The following is a 17567-nucleotide window of genomic DNA, read 5'->3' as shown; positions in this document are numbered from 1 at the left end:
ACCACATGCAGATGACTGTTTAGTAAATTGACCCTGGCGTTAACGGTAAATTTAACGCCAGCACTTCTTTCCAGTGACCTTATTTGTTGAGTCAGACTTAATTCGATCACAATCTTTCTGAGATCAAGGATCCAAGTCCCTGGGTGGTGTGTCTCTGAGGCATTCTCAGACTAGGTACTGCAACTCAATCGCCTTAGGTGACGGGAAAAAATTCTGCCAATCATCAGTTTGGCTGCCTTTATTATTATTATTATTTTTACACAGTGAACTCAACCAGGTACTTTGAAAAGCAGACATTAATTTATCATTAGTTTTCTATGAGTATTGTCATCAAACATTGGTAGGATTGAGTAAAACTGAAATTCATCTTAAAGGGAAAACATTCTAAAATCTCTGATAGGGACAAGCAGCCAGTTTAGGGCAGTTGAATTCTGGAGCTCAGTGATTTCCATTTGTTATTGACACAACTTCTATTCTGTGAGAATAGAAAAGGGCTGATTATGAAGTTCCTTATTAGGTCATGTCAGTGACAGAGACAACCAACATTTTAAGACACAAGAAGAGAGTTACAGAGTTATCAAGTCATGAAGATAAGGAAAAAAGAAACAAGATAAGTTAAAATAAATAAGCATGTTGGAGCCCACATCAAGTAAACAACTCTTTTTAATTAAGAAAGAAATTTAAAGCATGAAAGAAAAGAAAAGGGGCTTAAAGGCAATTTCTGTTAGTGTGAGGTATTTTCAGGAAAGAATTAGGGCAACCAAGGATTATTATTTTCTTAAGCTTTTGATTGAAATCTCAGACTTTCATCCCTTCTTTCTGCAGTTAGAAAATCAAGAGACCAGGGGCCCAACCTCCGACTAGAGGAAACTAAAAGCTGAAAATAAGCTAAGACTATAGAGATTCCTAGGCGGCGGTCAGTGGGAGGGAGGTGGCTGCTCAACCAATCTTCTGAGTAACTGGGTTTTTCCTGCCTGGCTTTCTGTCTTGGCCACACAGAACATCAGATCACGTCTGACTCCACACCTGCCCTTCCAGGCTTCCTGCCAGAGCTGTACCCTCCCAGCGGGCCAGTCTCAAGCCCTCCCTCCCGCAGGCTCCGTGGAGCTCTCCTCCGTGCAGCTGCCAGAGGCTGTTGTCTCATGACCACGTGTGGCTCTGCCTCCTGGTAAGAGCGCAGACTCCTTGGGGCACAGTCCCTTTCTTATTCCTTTTTTTTGGGGGGGGGGGGAGGGAGTCTTCCTCTGTCGCCAGGCTGGAGTGCAGTGGCGCGATCTTGGCTCGCTGTAGCCTCCACCTCCCGGGTTCAAGCGATTCTCCTGCCTCAGCCTCCCAAGTAGCTGGGATTACAGGCACCCACGGATAGTTTTTGTATGTTTAGTAGAGACGGGGTTTCGCCATGTTGGCCAGGCTGGTCTCGAACTCCTGACCTCGTGATTCGCCCACCTCGGCCTCCCAAAGTGCTGGGATTACAGGCGTGAGCCACTGCGCCCGTCCCATTTCTTATTCTTTACAGACATCCCACATACAAGACTGATGAACTTGGCTTCTGAACAATACAGGTAGTTCAGCTCCTTGCCGTATGAAAAGAATTCACTAAAATCTCAAACATTTTTAAAAAAAATCTGTTTTCTCATTGGGGGAAAAAAATCTCTTGGCTGTGTAGGGGTCCTTTATTAAGTTCACACCATGTAATATTACACAACCATTAAAAAGAATGAGTAGGGACCCGGACCGAGGCGGAGGCCAGGGCAGCGCGTCCCGGAGCGGAGTCCGCGCTCACTGCAGCCATGCGGAGACAAGGATGTGGACCCCGCCCCCCCGCGCCACACGCCAGCACTGTCTACCTGACGAAGGCCTTCAACCTCCTCGTGGACCGACCCGTGACCCTCGTGAGAGGTCCCAGAGTGGCAGCACGCAAAGAACAGGTATTACTACTACCACCAGCAGTACCGCCGCGTGCCGGACATCACCGAGCGCAAGGAGGACATCTTGTGCATATATGAAGCCGAATGCAGCGGAGGAGGGACTACAAAGTCGATCAAGAAATCGTCAGTATTATCCAGGAGCGGCTCAAGGCCTGTCAGTAGAGCGAAGGAGACAACAACAGGCAGAACCGGGCCAAGGAAGTGCAGCAGTTCACCCAGCTGGCCCCGGCCTACCAGGACCGCTAACAGGCCCTGGGGGCCCACTGTTCTGCCGGAAAGTGCCGGGCCAAGCAGAAGCAGAGGATGCTGGGAGAGAGAGCAGCTGCAAAAGCGGCCGCTGCTGCCGCCTCCTGAGGCAGCTGTAGCTGCCCCTGCTGTGTGGCTCTGCTTGACTGTCGCTATGTTGCTGAAATAAAACCCTGCAACCTGAAAAACAAAAAAGAAAAAAGAAAGAAAGAAAGAAAAAATGAGTTAAGAGGCGGGGCACGGTGCCCAGGCCTGTAATCCCAGCACTTTCGGAGGCCGAGGCAGGTGGATCTCTTGAGCTTCGGAGTTTAAGACCAGCCTAGGCAACATGTCGAAACCCCATCTCTACAAAAAATACGAAAATTAGCCAGGTTCAGTGGTGCATGCCTGTAGTCCCACCTACTCGAGAGGCTGAGGTGAAAGGATCGATTGAGTCTTGGAGGCCAGGCGGCAGTGAGCTGTGACTGTACCACTGCACTCCAACATGGGCAAGGGAGTGAGACCCTGTCTCAAAAAAAAAAAAAAAAAAATGAATGAATAAGATTGATATCTACTCATCTGAAGGGATTTTCACAGTGTATTTATTGTTAGATGAGCAAAACAAATAGCAGATAATTGTATATGGTATGATCCAATTTTTGTAAAATAGTGACAAAAAGGAATGATAACCTTTATGTGTGAATATGTTAGAATGAATAAGGAGAAAAGTAGTTTTCAATAGCTGGTACCCAGGCTCCAGGCATAGGGAAAGGGACTGAAAGGATGTAAGAAAAAAGCAGTTTTAAAGAAAGCACTTACAAATAAGCAGGAAAATGCATGCATTTGTGTAGTTATTGCAGGTTATCATGTAAAAGTAAAATTAAAACATACACAAACCCTTAAAGGTCAACTTCAGAGTTTTAAAGTAATTGTGGCACAAACACACTTTGAAATTTCTCCTGCCCGTAAATGAAGACAGAGGGATGTGAGGGGAGGAGGGACCTGAGGAGGGGAAGGACAAGAGCAGGGGAGGGACCTGAAGGGGGAGTGACCTGAGAAGGGGAGGGACACGAGGGCAGGAGGGACCTGAGAGGGGAAGGGACCTGAGGGGGAAGGGACATGAGGGGGCGAGAGACACAGTGGTGGGGGAACACAAGGTGGGGAGGGATAGGAGGTTGGGAGGGACCTGAGGGGGAGGAAGACACCAGGCGGGGAGGGACCTGAGATGTGGAGAGACATGAGGACTGGAGGGACCTGAGAGGGGGAGGGACACAAGGGGAGGAGGGACACAATGGGGGGAGGGACACAAGGGGAGGAGGGACACAATGAGGGGAGGGACACAAGGGGAGGAGGGACACAATGGGGGGAGGGACACAAGGGGAGAGGGATATGAGTGGGGGAGGGACAGGAAGTGGGGAGGGACCTGAGGTGGGTGGTGGGGGGGACCTGAGGGGGGAGTTCTGACTGAGGAAGAGCACAGAGCCCCCAGGACAGTTAAAGACAGAAAACAGGTTTTCTCCTCTTCCTTCCTCTTCCTCCCTTTTCTCTTCACCTCCTCCTCCCCTCCTTCCTTTCTCCCCCTCTGCACCCTGCCCTCCTCTTCCTGCCTTCTTCCTCTCCCTCCTCCTCCTCCAGGAAACTGCCTGGCTGAGTGGGATTTGTTCTTCGCCCAGGACGTGTCTGTCTCCAGAGAGCTGGTGAGCCTCTAGGGAGAGGGCAGGCCGGGTCTCACTCCTCCTCCTGCCCATCCCAGGATCTGTGAGATAAGTGACTCCTCCAAGGTCACAAAATTTATTACCCCCAAAAACAGGCCTAAGATCCCACTCCCCCAACCCAAAGGCCCCAAGTCACCGAATCAGGTGGCTGGAAGACATCAACGTGGGCAGATGTTCTGACTGCTCAGAAACCCCTGCGGCAGGAATTACCTCCAGCCCCGCCTCCCTGGGAGCCCATTGCAGAGTTTTCATTTTCCTGCTGGGAGGGCTCAGGGAGCAGAGTCCTGACGCTTTGTGCCTCAGAGACGCTTCCAAACAAGCTGTCTGGTCCTTTGACCACATGGTGGGCTGTCCAAGAACACTGGTTGGCTTCCTCTGCCTCTCCGTACCCTTCCCCTGGACCACAGTGTGTCTCCCCAAGGGCTACTAGGATGGAGGGTGCCGGGTGGCGGGTGGGTACCCTGCCAAGGCCTGCTCCCCCCCCCACCGCAGCCTCTGCCTGCGAGAACTCAAAGGGGTTACAGGAGTCTGCAGGGGTCCCCAGAAGAGTCTCCAACACCCCTTCCCCATGCTCTCAAGCTCAGTGGATGCCCCCTTTCTATTTATTTGCACGAGCTAGAAACTTGGGGCTCAATCCTGACAATTCCTTCTCTTTTATCTCATGGGAATTCATGGCCAAGCCTTGCCCTTTTCATCTCCCACATGCCCCCGGGCCCAATCCCTCTGCCACCATCCCTGTCCAAGTTGCCCCCATCTCCCGGCTGGACCCCCGCAGGGACCCCAGGTGCACCCCTGATTCTCTTCTGCCTCCCTCCCAGCCAGGTGACTGGGGATGTCTGGAGTCTGGAGGGGAGGCCAGGGGATATGGCTCCTTCCACACAGTTTCTCCCAGGCAGCTGGGGCGGAGACCCAGTGCTCCAGGCCATTCTCCACGAACAGCCAGCATGATTGTTCTGAAATAAAAACTGGATCTGTTACTCCCCTTTTTAAAACCATCAAAGGATTCCCAGATGGCTCCTCTGATCAAGACACACCATCTACCTCTCCCAGCCTCAAGAAGCCAACCCAGCCCATTCACCTCTCCTGGCTCCCTTCCATGCCCCCAGCTCCGTGTTCATCCTTCCAGACCCCAGGCAAGCTCTCAGGAAGCCATTTTCTCTTCCTTCTTTACCCTTCCCTGTTTCTAATCATGCATGGATGAACATGATCATTTGATTCATGTCTTCCTGTATCGGAATTTGTCATTGTCACAGCACATGCTAATAATCATTCCGGAATATTTGTTGAATTGAAGGGCTAGAGAATTGCAGTCGCATTCAGGTGAAGGCAGTGACTATGGATACGGGATTGGGAAGATCAGGACCCCCAAACTCAGGATTCCAGGAAGGATTGTTGAAAAGGGGGCCATCTTCATTGACAGCTGAAAGACTAACAGGACATCTTCAGGCCAGGGCACTGGGGCAGGAGGGGTGTGCTTTGCTGGTAGCAGGTGCGAACAAGGCCATGGAGGCTGGGAGGATAGAACAATAAGTAATCCACAGGAAATGGTGAGTGGGAGATTAAGACAGGACCGATGGGCTGGGATCAGGTTACCCAGAGCCTTCAGCTCAAAGCTGAGAAGGCTGGGCTTGGTGCTGTGGGCCATGCGGGATCCTGGAACACTGATTTTAGCATGGAGACCCCCTTACTAGTATTCCTAGCACAGGTGCAGTACACAAGCATCATTGCTGGAAGGGAACCAAGCTCATGGAAGCCCAGCCCTTTCACCTGGCAGATGAGAAAGCTGAGAGGGAGAGTGACTTCCTCAAGGTCACACAGGTGACAGCCAGTGTGGTACTCTTTTCTAAAGAAAAGAAGGATCATCTCAATCAGGTGTCCACCTGATTTGAGCTCCTCATCATCCTTTCTCCTTATCACTCCCAACAGCCAACTTTCTTTTTTCCTGATGTTGGAAAATAAGTTTGTTCATAAAATCATTCCTCCTGGCTCCTGCTCTGTTGGCCCTAGCTGCTTAGAAGGCCTGGCTTCCTAGCCTAAGTAACTGTATGTACTCACATATAAGGGGACCTGGTTCAGTCCCTCCCCTTTGTGTACCTTAGTTTCCAGTCTATGCTGCTAACCCCAGGCTTCCAGGAAAATTGGTGCAGGAAAAGCAGTATTTTGTATGTACTCACATGCAGTGGGACCTGGTTCAGTCCCTCCCCTCTGTGTACCTTACTTTCCAGTCTGTGCTGCGAACCCCAGGCTTCCAGGAGAATCAGTGCAGGGAAAGCCCTCTGCCTGGCCAGACATAATGCAGATGACTGTGCAAAAGCCCTGTGGCACCCTTGGGCTAATAACTTCACCCAGCCAGCGAGGCTCAGAGGTGACCATGAAGACCCTTGTGGAAACTGACAGTAACTCTCCCCGTTAGCCTAGCTAGGAATTCCTTTTCCTTCCTTCCTTCCTTCCTTCCTTCCTTCCTTCCTTCCTTCCTTCCTTCCTCTTTCTTTCTTTTTCCTTCCTTCTTTTCTTTTCTTTTCTTTTCTTTTCTTTTCATGGTGGCACAACCATGGCTTACTGCAGCCTCCACCGCCTGGGCTCAAGTCATCCTACAGCCTCAACCTCCTGAGTAGCTGGAACTACAGGCATACACCACCACACTTGACTAGTTTTTTTGTTTTAATTATTTGTGGAAACAAGGTCTCATTATGTTACTCAGGCTGGTCTCGAACTCCTGGGTTCAAGTAATTCTCCCACTGCAGCCTCTCAAAGTGAGCCAGTGTGCCGGGTCCTAGTTGGCCATTTCCAAATTATTTTTAACACCTGTCCTCAGATGTCACAAAGAAGCAAATGGTGGTGCCAGAGTACCTGAGCCACTGGTGGGCCTCGTCCACCCATGAGGATCAAAGAGGAAAAGAAGAAAAGCCCGCCAACTGCAGCCCGCCACGGTTCCTCTTTTAAACCCTATTAGATCATATCGTCCCCAAGGATTGACTCTGTTCCTCCTTAAAGGACTTGTGAGTCACTATTTTTTTCTGAAAACTTACTCTACAAATGAAGGAATCCCCATAGCAACCATTCTATGTCTTTGGAGCCAAGAGAAGGAAGTACAGTGAGAGGCTCCCTGTCTCCGGAGGAGCCATGGCCTCCTGTTTACAGACGTCTGAGAGACCACGAAATTGGCCTGATCTTCAGATTTCCGCTGAGGCAGAGGCTAAAAGGAACATCTACATGGAGAGCATAGCCAGAGATGTCCGCACCAGGGCAACGCATAGGGACTACAGAGGAGGACTGGGCTGCCTTGAGGTCTGCAGGCCTGGGAGACCGCCACCTGGTCTCCTCAGGAGGTGGCTGGGCCTAGGCTGGGCCCTAGACCCCTCCCCAGGCTGCTCTGCGGAGGACTTCCCTCCCTTCGCTTTCTTCCCTTTTCTCCTTCCTTTTTCCCCCTTGTATCACAAAGCATCTCCTCTGTCCTTGACAGAATGGGAAGAGAATTGGAAAAACCACCACAGGTCACTGTTGGTCTCTGGCGCTCAATTCACAGGGAGGAAACATGGCTGGGCGCCCTCCTTCCACGCGAGCAGGAACGGAGGGGCTGTGTTGGTCCTGGTAGAGGAGTGGGGTATGTGTGTGTGCATGTGTGTGCATGTGTTTGCGCATGTGTGTCATGCATTTGTATGTGAGTGTATGTGTGCGTGCATGTGTGTGCACGTGTGCGGGTGTGTGCGTGTGCATGTGTGTACATGTGTGTGCACATGTGTGTCATGCATTTGTGTGTGCGTGCATGTGTGTGGATGTGTGTGCGCTGTCACCGCGGTGGTGACGGCCTGGTGCCATCAGGTCTCTAGAGAGCAGTCTCTCTCTCCCCACCACCTGCCACTGCTCCTCCCGCCCTCCCCTGGAATCAACTTAGAGGAGCACCTGTTTATAGCTTCAGGGATTTATTTCTACAGGGCCCTGGCAGGCAAGTGGCCAAGATGGTCTTCAACTCCTGACACAGGAACTCTCACATCTCCTCCCACCCACCAGCCCACCCTGAACCTCCAAGGCACAGAGAAGCAAGGGGCTGGGAAGTGGAGGGTCTGGGCCCAGCCCAGCTGGAGGCAGAGGGCGCTTTCCCACTGTCTGGGGGTGCACTTGTCCCTCTCCGGTTAGGCTAGGTGTCTTCCGCGGCCACCCTCCTCCGTTCCGGGTCCGGGTCCCGTTCCGGCCTGCCCTGCTCACCCTGACCAGCCACACCCACTTTGCTCTGGGGCTTCTCATGAGGAGCCCGGTGGAAGGGAACGATAGGGTCTCAGGCTGGGTGAAGCATGGGTCTCCTCAGCACCGCCCACCCACCGCCTCTTGGCTTCCGTCTCTCACGGCAGGAGCAGGGCCACCGCCTGCCGCCTGAGCTCCTGCCAGCTGTTTCCCTCTCCCCCAGGACAGACCCTCACCTGGGGGTTGGGTTTGCCCACCCCTGGGGACCCTGGGGAGGGAGGGAGGGGAGCAGGAGGAAGGGAAGGCACAGCCACCCAGGGGGAGGGGTAGGAAACCCGGATACTCCCTACCCGTTTCCTACATGGACACCCAGAGCTCAGGGCAGCAGACTCCAGACTCCAGGCGCTTCCTCTGCGGGGCGGCGGGGCGTCCACACCCAGGTACGCGGGGCCAGGCCACCGTCAGCCGCTTCTCCTGCACTGTGCTCCGCGTGTGCTTGGGCTGCAGAGTTTGCTCCTCCTGGCGTGCCCTGCTCACTGCTCACCATCCCAGAGAAAAAGAGAAATGAGAGCCCCTTGTTCCCCATCCATATTTTAAGGGAAAATACCATGCAAAGGGCTTCACATGCATCTCCGTTTCCAACCTCCACGATGGCTGCTGTCAGTACCACCTTCTTCTTCAGTGTCTCTTCCTGTTCAGCATCCATTCACCGCACATTGCCTCAGCACCACTCTGTGCCTGGGCCTGTGTTCGTTACTGGGAAAAAGACAAGTTCTTGTGCTCAACTCTGAGCAACTGTTGCTGAGGAAGGAATCATCTATGAGATGTGGGGGTGTGCAGCCACCGCCCTCCTCCCTCCTCCCTCTTTCCTCCTCCTTCCATCCTCTTCTCTCCTTCACTGGGGCCTGCTTTACTTTTAAGGGCCTAAAATGGCCTTTCTTTTGTTATTATTATTATTTTTATTTTAGAGACAGCGTCTTTCTTTGTTGCCCAGGCTGGAGTGCAGTGGTGCAGTCATAGTTCACTGCAACCTCAAACTCCTAGGCTCAAGCGACCCTCCCAGCCTCCTGAGCGGCTGGGCCTACAGGCATACACCACCACGCCAGGCTAATTTTTTTTTTTTTTGAGACGGAGTCTCACTCTGTCGCCCAGGCTGGAGTGCTGTGGCCGGATCTCAGCTCACTGCAAGCTCCGCCTCCCGGGTTCCCGCCATTCTCCTGCCTCAGCCTCCCGAGTAGCTGGGACTACAGGCGCCCGCCACCTCGCCCGGCTAGTTTTTTGTATTTTTTAGTAGAGACGGGGTTTCACCGTGTTAGCCAGGATGGTCTCGATCTCCTGACCTCCTGATCCACCCGTCTCGGCCTCCCAAAGTGCTGGGATTACAGGCTTGAGCCACCGCGCCCGGCCGGCTAATTTTTTTTTTAAAGATGGAGTTTCACGCTGTTGCCCAGGCTGGAGTGCAGTGGCACGATTTCAGCTCCCAGCAACTTCCACTTTCCAGATTCAAGCAATTCTCCTGTCTCAACCTCCCAAGTAGCTGGGACTACAGATGCACACCACCACACCCAGCTAGTTTTTGTATTTTTAGTGGAGTTGGGTTTTTACCATGCTGGCCAGGCTGGTCTTGAACTCCTGACCTCAAGTGATCCGCCTGCCTCAGCCTCCGAAAATGCTAGGATCACAGGCGTGAGCCACTGTACCCGGCCTAATTTTTGTATTTTTTGTAGAGACAAGGTTTCCCTATGTCGTCCAGGATGGTCTTGAACTCCTGGCCTCAAGTGATCCTCCCACCTCAGCCTCCCAAAGTACTGGGATGACAGGCAAGAGCCATCATGCCTAGCCAGCCACTTCTCACCGTAACCTCACATGGCAAAAGAAATGATGGTTCTCTCTGGGACCTCTTTCATAAGGGCATTAATCCCATTCATGGAGCTTCACTCCTTATGGCCCAACTTTCTCCCCAAAAGCCTATCTCCTAATATCATCGACTTGGGGGTTAAGATTTCAACATATGAATTTTGGGGGACACAGACATTAGGACCACAGCAAACAGTAAGTTTCTTCTTCTTACTAATGAATATCCCTGGGCTGAAGTTTGACCCTGAGTTATGAAATTAGTCGTTAGTTGGCCAGGCGCGGTGGCTCAAGCCTGTAATCCCAGCACTTTGGGAGGCCGAGACAGGCGGATCACGAGGTCAGGAGATCGAGACCATCCTGGCTAACACAGTGAAACCCTGTCTCTACTAAAAAAATACAAAAAACTAGCCGGGCGAGGTGGCGGGTGCCTGTAGTCCCAGCTACTCGGGAGGCTGAGGCAGAAGAATGGCGTTAACCCGGGAGGCGGAGCTTGCAGTGAGCCGAGATCCGGCCACTGCACTCCAGCCTGGGCGACAGAGCGAGACTCCGTCTCAAAAAAAAAAAAAAAAGAAATTAGTCATTAGTTGTTCATATATCACCCACAATGCCACAGAAATGGGGCTGTTCCCTCAGGCTAAGCACAGCTGTCTCTAGCCTTGTTGGTGAACTGCCTTGGTGATTGGCCTGCCTTCCCCACTAGGCTGAAAGTGATTTGAAAGCTCTCTCCTAACCTCCAGCCCCACCCAGGTACCTTAGAAATCTCAGTGATTGACCCCTTGCCTGGCACAGAGTAGATTCAAAACAGTATGGAAGTTACCAGATCTTATGACCTTACCTGATGGGCAGAGGGAGCTTAGAAATGGGAATAGAGCTGGTCCTAGGGCACCCAAGGGGCATATCCTGGCCTTGCCACTTCCCACCTGGATAGGCTCTGTCCTGAACATCCTTGACTGTAACACAGGAATAACAATGTCCATGTCATGGGATTGCCAGGAGGATCTAGATTATGTACAGAAAACTGGAGCAACAGGTGGCAGGCACTCTCCCACAGAGGGTTCTCTAAAGCAGCTCTCACATTTGGAGTTGAAATTTCCAAGGAAGAGGTTCCCAGTCAACAAGCGTTTTTTGACTGAAGCAAAAACTACTGTGAACCCAACACTGTTCTAAAAAATTTGAGTAAATTTAAAAAGAAAAGGGAGCTTAGGATCAACGTGGAGGTTCCTGATCCTCCGTGCTAAGTGCTGGGGCTCTGAGGCCTGAGAACAAGAGTGCGATGACTGAAAAGTAGTGAAGGAGAGAGCAGAGGTGGCCAGGACCAGATGGGGGCAGAGAACCTAGAGAGGCCAGGTGGGGCCTCACAGTGTGGACCGAGTGGGGAGCAGAGGGCCCTGCGGAGATTCACCCATAGACCAAGCAGGAGAATATAGCTTCTGCTGGTGGATCCTACGGCTGCCAGAATGGTGGCTTTGACTTAAAGCCAAGGAGGGTGGCTTTAAGGCTTGGAAGGAATAGGCTTCCTCTTCAGCGACCCCGGGAGAAGAAAGAGGGAGATGAGCCAAGGGCTGGGGTCCACAAGAAGTAGCACACCCAGGCGGGGCCCACGAGAGGGTTCCCTTGAGCAGAGGGAAGTGACAGCAGGGGCACGCCCAGAAATGGCACCAAGTATTTCTGGGGATGGCTCCGCTGACTTGGGTCTGAGAAAGGTAAGGCAGGGGTGAGGCCACCCTGGCATGCATGTGGCGACAGGCAAGTGGAGGGCAAGCATAAAGTGCCACTTTAGGCCCAGGAAGGCCAGCAGACAGGGGCTTTCAGTCAGTGTGGCCCATGCACACGGTGAGTATGGAAGGCTTTTCCTGCTTCCAAATGAGGTGAGGTTCTGACTTCAATGATCAGAAACTTCCATGCTGATTCATCCTAAATTCCTTTTTTCTGTTTTAATACACTTTAGTTTTTAGAGCAGTTTTAAAATCACAGCAAAATTGAGCAGTAAATATAGAGATTCCCCACATACTCCCTGAGCCCATGCATGCATCGCCACCCTCATTATCAACACCCCCGCCAGAGTGGTACATTTGTTGCAATTGGTGAACCTACACTGACAAGTTATAACCACTCAGAGTCCACTGTCACTCAGTTTACATTAGGGTTCACTCTTGGTGCTGCATAGTCTATGGGTTTGCACACATCTCTAGTATGTGTCTACCAGTATAGTAATATACACAGTAGTTCCAAAATATACAGAGAACTCTTACAAGTCAAGAATCCAGCCTGGGCAACAGAAGGAGACCTCATCTCTACAAAAAATAAAAAATGAGCAAGGCATGGTGGTGCATGCCTGGAGTCCCAGTTACTTGAGAGGCTGAGGTGGGAGGATAGCTTGAGCTCAGGAGGTCAAGTCTGCAGTAAGCTGTGATTGTGCCGCTGCACTCCAGCCTGGGTGACAGAGCAAGACCCCATCTCAAAACAAAAACAAAAACTCGACAATGAGAAAACAGACAATCTGGTTTTACAGCGGACCAGAGACCTTTATAGACACCTCATCAAAGAAGATATACAGATGCAAACTAAACATGAAAAGATGCTCCATGTCATATGTTATCAGGGAAATGCAAATGAAAACAACAATACCACCGCACACCTATGAGAACAGCCAAAATCCAGAACTCCAACAACACCCAGTGCTGGCGAGGACGTGGGGCAACAGGAGCTCTCATTCATCGCTGGTGAGAACGCAGCCCCTTTGGAAGACAGTTGGGCAGTATCTCACAAAACTAGGCATGCTCCTACCATCCCATCCAGCAATCACACTCATTGGTATTTACTCAAAGGGGTTAAAAACTTATATCCATGCAAAAATCCACCCATGAATGTTTAGAGCAACTTTATTCATGATCGCTGAAACTTGGAAGCAACTGAGATATCCTTGTGCAACCAAGATGGAGGTGACTGGATACATAACTGTGGTACATCCACACAATGAAATATTGTTCAGCACTAAAGAGGAGCTACCAAGTGTGACAAGACATGGAGGAAACTTACTGTCAAGTGAAATAAGCCCATCTGAAAACACTACGGACTGTATGATTCCAACTAGATGACATTCTGGAAAAGGCAAAACTATGGAGAAAGTAAAAAGATCAGCGGTCGCCAGGGCTTAGCAGGAGGGAGGGATGAGTAGGTCTGCAACACAGAAGATTTTTAGAATATCGAGTTCCTTTTTTATTTTATTTTATTTGTTTTCAAGACAGAGTTTCTCTCTTGTTGCCTAGGCTGGAGCGCAACGACATGATCCTGGCTCATTGCAACCTCCGCCTCCCGGGTTCAAGCGATTCTTCTGCCTCAGCCTCTCGAGTAGCTGGGATTACAGGCGCCTGCCACCACGCCTGGCTAATTTTTCTATTTTTAGTAGAGACAGGGGTTTCGCCATGTGGGCGAGGCTAGTCTCGAGCTCTTGACCTCAGGCGATCTGCCTGCCTCGGCCTCCCAAAGTGCTGGGATTACAGGCGTGAGCCACCGCGCCTGACCGTGAGCTCCTTTTTCAAAAGATGAAATGCTACAGCCCAAATGCCCATCAGTGGATTCATGGATAAACCAAAAGGGACATCTCCATACTATTATTCAGTCGCAAAAAAGAATGAAGTACTGACATATGCTGCAGCACGAATAAGCCTCAAAAACACTGGGCTCAATGAGGACTGCTCCTCAGTCACTGTGCCCTTGTTCTCAGGCTTCAGTGCCCTAGCACTTAGCACAGAGGATCAGGAACTTCCACGTTGATCCTAAGCAACCTTTTCTTTTTAAATTTACTTAAATTTTTTAGAGCAGTGTTGGGTTCACAGTAGTTTTTGCTTCAGTTTTTGCAATAAGCCTGACCGGAAAAGGTCACATATTGTATGATTCCATGTATATGAAATATCCAGAAGAGGCAAATCTATACAAACAAAAAGCAGATTCGTGTTGGCCAGGACCCCAGGGAAGGAGGGGATGGGAAAGTAACTGCTTAATGGGTGCAGCGTTTTCATTTGAGGTGATGAAAATATTTTGAAATGCGATACAAGTGGAGTGTCCTACATTCATGATGTTGACATTCAACATCATGAATGTCATTAAATCCCACTGAATTGTACACTTTAAAATGGTTAATTTTGGCCAGGTGCAGTGGCTCACACATCTAATCCTAACACTTTGAGAAGCCGAAGTGGGAGGACTGCTTGAGCCTAGGAGTTCAAAACCAGCCTGGGCAATGTGGGACCCCATCTCTAGAACAACTTAAAAAATTAGCCGGGGGTGGTGGTGCACACCTACAGTCCCAGCTACCCAGGAGGCTGAGGCAGAAGGATCACTTGAACCTGGGAGGGGGAGGCTACGGTGAGCCATGATCATGCCACTGTGCTCCACCCTGGGTGACAGAGTGAGACCCTGTCTCAAATAAAATAAAATGGTTAATGTTAGGCCAAGGAAAGAGGATCAGTTGAGGAAAAGAGCTCAAGACCAACCTGGGCAACAAAGCGAGATCACATCTCTATGAAAAGTTTAAAAAATTAGCTGAGCACATCTGTAGTCCTAGCCACTTGTAGTCAAAGGCAGTAGGATCGCTTGAGTCCGGGAGGTTGAGGTTACAGTGAGCTATGATCGCTCCACTGCACTCCAGTCTGGGCGACAGAGAAAGACCTTGTCTTTAAAAAAATAAAAGAAATAGGCTGGGCATGGTGGCTCACCCCTGTAATCCCAGGACTTTGGGAGGCTAAGGTGGGAGGATCACTTGAGGTCAGGAGTTCGAGACCAGCCTGACCAATCTGATGAAACTCTGTCTCTACTAAAAATACAAACATTAGCCAGGTGTGGTGGCAGGCCCCCTAATCCCAGCTACTCAGGAGGCTGAGGCAGGAGAATCACTTGAACCCGAGAGGCGGAGGTTGCAGTGAGCCGAGATCAAGCCATTGCACTCCAGCCTGGGCAACAAGAGTGAAACTCTGTCTCAAATAAATAATTAAATAAATGAAATAAAATAAAAAATGTTAATTGTATGACTTTATATTATGTACATTTCGCCTCAATTTTTTTCAAAGTTTGCACATTTAAAAACCAAGATGAAATGCTCTGAGGGGTTCTTCGACTACGGTCCAGCTCCTCAGGAAGGCAGGACTTACTCTCCCAGCTGCCCGGACACTGCCCACAGACAGGCCTCAGCTGTCAGCTCCTTCCCTTCCCTCCCTTCCCCTCCCCTCGCCTTCCCTCCTCTTCCCAGGTGTGGACCCCAAGAATTCGCCCTAAGTCAACCTCTTTTGTGCCAACCTCCCTCTCTGAGATGGCTTCCTGGGGACCCTGGCACTGCTATCCCGTATGTGAAAGCTTTATGTACACATGCAAACCGTGGGATCATCATCTTACTGCCTGCGGACCGGAGGCCAGAATGTACTCTTTGTCCTCACGTAGGACAGACTGCAAGGGCCCCGGTGCCTCTGGTGTTTCTGTTTTTATCATCTGAGGAGCAGGTTTGCAGAGTGGGCCCTGTTGTAGCATTTTGGTTTCGCAGTTGCTTTGGAATGCTGCCAGGACAGGGCCTCCGACTCGGGGGAGCTCTGCAAAGACATTCACCCAACCACTCTGATCCCCCAGGTTACTCGTTCCAAGGCTTTTAAAAATAGAAGCGTGAAAATCATTTAATTGCCAAGACGCTGTAAGGTTCTGGCTTCTATGGCCATGGCCAAGTTGGAAATGCAGCCTTGGAGATGCATGTGGAAAACAAGTGCTTGTTTTTCCTCCTCGCCTCTGACTTGGATGCAGCAGTCACGCTCGGTGAATATTATCTTGTTCCCAGGCCAAGAGTCATGTGCTGAGCAGCGGTCACTGGACCATTGGTGTAGCAAAGAGGTCGGCTGTTGGTACTGTAATTACACCCGGTGGCGCAGGTTTCCGAAGCAGCCTCTCCTTCCACCTTTGAGCGCAATGAACCGGGCTAAAGATGGGAGTGGCAGAGCCCAGGCAAGCCATGCAATCAGGGCCTCAACATTTCTGCCGTCTTATCTTCAAAAAGCAAACATCAGAACCGCCTATTTCCACAGGTCCAAGCAAGTGTTTTGAAAAAGCATTTTAAGAGCCCGGGATAAAGAAGGATAACATATCAAGAATGTTCTTAAATGCAGCAAATTGAAATGTGTGATATTTTGCAGAATCAGGCTTGACGTTTACTTTGGTGGAAATTATGAGAGCAGAGTCGGCTGAGCACGTGATGATGTAAACAAGATGTCGACGTAGAGGAGAAGGAACAGGCTTTTCCAAAGCTACAAAAAGCTTTCATTTCCGTCTAGTAATTGATAAGCTAATGATAAACCGTTTTCATGTCTTCATTAAAGATCCCGAAGGAGTTTTCCACCTGAAACTTATCTTGCCTAAATTTCCACATGCGCTGGAAATAATAAAACTGTTTCATTTAAAAGATATAATTCAGATTGCATTTTACTAATTTGGTGAGGCTTCCTCCACATAAGAGAGATTGTAGTTGATGAAACGCCACATCGATTATGTAAAATATTAAGACATTGATGATGTGGAAACAATATAAATGATATTATATTGAAGGAAGGTTGACTCAGTTTTGTTGATGTAGTGCAATGCCAACACCAGCTGGTGTCAGCTTCTCAACAGGTGCCACAGTGACCGCACTGAACGGCTAGGCCACCAGAGGTGGGGAAGTGTCCCCAGGAAGAACTGCCGGGATAGGAAGCAGATCCTACTAAGCCTAACCTGGATTTTGAGTATAGCTGTGTCTGATAAATTTCTGCGCCATCAGCCTCCAACAAAACATTTGCTGTTTTGTGTGGGAAAGAAAGGAAGCAATAAGAAGTGTGTTTTGGGGCTGGGTGCAGTGGCTCACACCGTAATCCCCCACTTTGGGAGGCTGAGGCAGGTGGATCACTGGAGGTCAGGAGTTCGAGACCAGCCTAGCCAACATGGTGAAACCCTGTCTCTACTGAAAATTAGTCAGGCGTGGTGGCAAGCACCTGTAATCCCAGCTACTCAGGAGGGTGAGGCAAGAGAATCACTTGAACCTGGGAGGTGGAGAGTGCAGTGAGCTGAGATCACGCCACTGTGCTCCAGCCTGGGCGACAGAGTGAGACTATCTCAAAAAAATAAAAATAAAAAAGTCTGTTTAGGGTGAAGGTGCCTGGGAGCAGAGGTGAGAGAGGTGAGGAGCAGAAAGAACCCTGTGGAGCCTGTTCCCCAGCCTGGCCCCAGGAGCTAACAGAGGAGCTCTCTGTCCCCAGTAGAGAACAGCCTGGTGGCCATTTTCACAAGGGTCTTGGTGGAGCACACAGCACAAGCTGAGGTTCCAGGCCTCAGTGAGAGGGCGGGACACAGACTGGAGAGTGGCTCTCATAGACGCACGCAAAGCACAATGTGGCCACAGGAGCGCTGAAGCAGTTACGGCACCGTTTAGCTACTTGGGAGGTTTGCTCTGAAGGGACACAGACCTGGACGCAGCGCCTCAAAGATGCCATGGCAGTGAGGGGACAGCACTCGTGTGTGCTTCACCATCAACACACACACGTGCGCGCGCGGACACACACACACACACATACACACACACACACACACACACACACGTCACCCCGAGGCTCCAGTGGGAGACGATGAAAGGACCGGGAGCGGGCCCCGC

At 50.5% G+C, this 17567-nt stretch overlaps 1 long non-coding RNA gene across 1 annotated transcript; it reads right to left on the bottom strand.

Moving 5' to 3' along the window:
- Window positions 1-2741: 2741 nt before the first annotated feature.
- LOC144329877 (uncharacterized) lies at window positions 2742-8718 on the bottom strand. Its single transcript, XR_013395606.1, has 5 exons — window positions 8412-8718; window positions 6898-7064; window positions 4599-4821; window positions 3823-3909; window positions 2742-2928 (listed from the first exon to the last, which is right to left on the bottom strand). It is a non-coding gene; the product is annotated as an uncharacterized LOC144329877 (long non-coding RNA).
- Window positions 8719-17567: the final 8849 nt, after the last annotated feature.

The sequence above is a fragment of the Macaca mulatta genome, chromosome 7, assembly GCF_049350105.2.
Source record: "Macaca mulatta isolate MMU2019108-1 chromosome 7, T2T-MMU8v2.0, whole genome shotgun sequence".
In the NCBI taxonomy this organism is placed as follows: domain Eukaryota; kingdom Metazoa; phylum Chordata; class Mammalia; order Primates; family Cercopithecidae; genus Macaca; species Macaca mulatta.
The sequence above is the reverse complement of the archived record's forward strand: the minus strand, read 5'-3'. Positions and strand labels throughout refer to the sequence as shown.